Raw genomic sequence first — 3,965 nt, forward strand, 5'->3', positions numbered from 1 at the left:
GGGACCCCGCCGCGCCGGTGGCAGTGCCGCCACCGCCGGCCGGGCCTGGCCGCTGGGGAGGGGGCGGCGGCCGCGACGGCCGCGGCGGCCGGGCTCCCAGATCGCCGGGCTGCGCGGGGAGGCCGGACCCCCCTGGTTGCCCATGGACACTGCCCTCCCACCCCCACCCGGCCCAGCCCGCCCCTCTCGGCCCGGGGGCTGGGCCCGGCTGGCTGCTCCGGGGCGGCGAGGCCCGCATGGGTCTGCTCGGGGTGGGCGTGTGCCGACCGCTGAGCCGCCCGGAGTCCCCGGGCCGTCCCCCGCCCCCCGCGTGGCTACCACCTCCCGACCCCGAGCGCCCCTCGGAGCCCCGGGCTCGCCTCCCTGCCCCCACTGCGCCCCCCAAAGAGACAAACTTTCCCACCCGGGCGTCCCGCCGGCCCGCCTGCCGTGCCGGTCCGTCCTCGCGGGGCCGTCCACCTGGCTAGTCCACCGGGTGTCCGAGTTCCCCACGCCTGCCGCCGGGCGGAGCGGGCACCCTCGGGAGGAGAGGAGGGGCCGGCCGGCCCGGTGTCGCGTCCCCCAAAGCGCGTGTGCCCTGGTCCTGTTCTTTATCTTCGGGGCAGGAAGATCCAACTTACCTGAGGCGGGGGCGTGGGGGGGGGGGAAAGGGCGGTCAGTTTCAGATGTTTGAGATGAAGATTTGATGGGACAGAAGTTTTACCATCTAGGACTTTAACCTCGCTATAATGAATGCAATTGAGATTACTTTTGTGGAATAGCTCTTTTATATTAAGGGAGGCCTTAGGGCTTACTTGTTTATGGGAAAACACGTTGGTTATTTAAAGTAAATACACTCAAATTACAGTAAAACTGGTTGAAAAACTAGTTAGCCCCTAAAACAGCAGTATTTTAGGTTCTTGTACGTTTTAGTGGAGTCTCAAATTTTAACTTGTACATTTGAAACATAATTCTCCTCTTCTGATTGTGTTATTCATTCAAAGTGTATCGGTGTTGTGAATAATCGGTTTCAGTTATTTGTATCTAGGGTCAGTTTCACTTCTTTTCTGTATCATTGAATTAAGTCTACAGAGTTTTTTTTGTAAAAGTTTAAAGCAAAGTGATTTGTTTCCTTACAAATAAGTAAAATCCAGGTTGTCTTTTTAAAGCTTGTGAGTTTTCAAATGGAAATGCAACAAGAATGTGGGTTACATTGTTTATTAAGAAGTACAGGTATAACAGTTTCTTTTTGCATGTATTTATATTTTTACCACAGTGTATGTGGAGTGCCATAATGTTCAAATAGCCATATGCTTATTCTTTTAAAAATGAAAAAGAATAATGTATTCTAGCATTTGGTCACCACAAGGGAGAAATACCATATAAGGGACAGCATTTTAAGACTTTCAAGTAAAACATTGTAATTAAAGCAGGTACACTTAATGGAAACAATTGAGAAGTCACTTTGTCTCATTCCTCCACACACATCCAACCTTGATTTTTGTACTCAGTTTTTTTCAAACATGCTTTTGTAACTTTTTGTTTGTCTATCATCAGGAGGTATTGAGAGAAATTTAAACTTTTCATTGAAGTAGTTGCTTAAAAGTCCTGAGATTTATTTCAGTAATGTTTAGAAGCTTTACTGAGAGTAAAGAACATGTAACATCTGAATCCTGAGCCCTACGCAACATTGTTTGGCTTCCAGAAAGGTTTTCTCCAGCTTAATACCTGATGGTTTCAGGGTAAGAAGTCATTGGCTGAATATGCATCTGAAGGAGAATGGATGTTGTTGGTTTTCCCAAATTATAATGCTATGTGGTTATCAATGACTCCGTTGTATGTTTTCCTTGGGGTTTTTTTTTCTTAATTTAAGAGTTGTTCCCCCCCACCCCGTGACCCCCCAAAGGCAACTGGAGCAAGTAAAATGGTTTTATTTAGTCATTTGTTAATGATTGTCCTGAAGGGATGTTTATCCCAGAAAATCAAGGTTTTTGCTATTTAACATTACTGTAAATAAGGCTGGCTTAATCGTCACTGTTTTGGCTTTCTTCTTCCTTTTCCTCCTCTACTTCTTTGACCCTTGTTTTATTCTTGCCTCCACACTGTTTTGTAATTTCTTTTGACTGTCAGATGAGGAAAGTATAAACTTTATTTGGCTCATATGGCTCAGGCTTTCTTCCTGAATAAAGGTCCTGTGTTTTACCTAGATTGACTTAAAATTTCAGTTCAGTTTTTCTTTTTGTTAAGATCTAATTAACATCTTCTTCTCTATTTCTACGTAAGATTCCAAAAATATTTAAGTTTGTACTTTTTTGGGGGGTGATAATCTTAATTTAAATCTTTAATTTAAAATCACAACAGAATTGAGGCTTTTAAAAAACCTTATTGTGAGTAGACAGTGCATCATAACATTTGTTGAAGTGTCACGTACATGGGTAATTATTTTACTGTGCTGAATATTTTTTAAAACAAGTTTTAAAGGCTATTCCTACTTCAGAATTTTTAAGGATTAAATGAGATACTTTATATAAAACAGTCAGCGAAAATTGGTGCTAGGAGCAAACACTGGTTACGTCCTGTCTTCACAACTGATTCATTTGTTCAACACGTGTGTGGAGAGCTTTCCTTGTGCCAGGTCAGGGCATGTAAACAAGAACATGATGGAGAGCTGCAGGCAGGATGGCTGTGAGCGCGACGGTGGAAATCTGGAAATCAGCCCGAGGGTGCCCAGGGTGCCACCAGAGCTTCCAGGAGGGGTTCTCAGACTGTCTTGGGGGAGGGGACTATCAAGGAAAGTGTCCCAGAGGAAATGAATTCTAAACGGAGAAGGTGGGTGGGTGTTCACTGGCTGGAGGTGGAAGGGTGGAGGAAGTTTGGGGAAAGAACAGCATGTACAGAGCCTGGAGAGAGAAGGCAGGACAGGACCAGGGGCACGGAGAGGCTCCTGGGGCGGCCAGTGTCCAGAGTCCGGGTGTCGGGATGCTGGGCCGGAGGCACTCGGGGCCGCCTGGAAGATCGTCTGCAGAGCAGTGGCCTCTGCTAGATTTGGTTGCCGCTGGGCAATATGGGAAACGTTCCTAAAGTGCCGTGTTGTGGAGTTTGGTAGAGCCCAGCCGGGAATGTTGGGCTTGGGACCTTTTCCCAGTAGTGACTAGTTTGGGTAATAGTTGCTCCATTTTGTAGACCCAGTGGATTCTGTCCAGTCTCTCATAGGTCATTATGAAAATTAAGTAAGTTAGTGTGTGTTCAGTGGGTGACACAATGCCTAGCACATAGAAAGTGCTCAGTTAGTGGTGGCCCTAAGATTTTAATAGAGTTCAGAGAGAAAATTATAATTAAGTACTTTTATAACATGTATTTGTATTCCAGTTTGATGTAAGTAATGCCTTATGGACTTCATTTTAAAAAATCATATATGCGAAATAAATGAGCCTCTTCAAAATGTGTTTCAAAAGTGAGACTTCCTATATTAAAAAAAAGTAATATATTTCAAACAATGTCATTTTGGACTTTAAGCTTCAAATTAAAGCTAGATTTTCTTTTCATGTAGTTGAGACTTTTCCTTGAGGAATTATATATGAATTGAAAATTGAGCCAAATGTGTTAGTGCATTTCACATTCTAGGTTTAAGCAAGGGAGAGAAAAAATATAGGTACTTTGTGAATGTATAGAGTTGGAAATTGAGATACCTGATTATAAAACGAAATATCAGATTTTCAGAGGGCATGAAATAGAATGACAAGATCTAATCAAATACTTCATTGAAGATTTTATAATTAAAAATTGTTGGCATGTTCAGATTAGCACAACAGTAAATATCCCAAGGAAATTATTACAAAGTTAAAAAATAGTGTTGCTTTTGTATTGGGGTGATTTGTTAGAAAATTAACCTAGCCGTTTTTAATTGTTTTCAAAGATCTAATGGTAGAATAAGTAGATTACTCTTCTTACCTTATGAAACAAATGTATGCTTTTCTCATCTTTTA

This window comes from Monodon monoceros, unplaced genomic scaffold (genome assembly GCF_005190385.1).
Source record: "Monodon monoceros isolate NGI ecotype Baffin Bay Population unplaced genomic scaffold, NGI_Narwhal_1 Super_Scaffold_13, whole genome shotgun sequence".
Lineage (NCBI taxonomy): Eukaryota > Metazoa > Chordata > Mammalia > Artiodactyla > Monodontidae > Monodon > Monodon monoceros.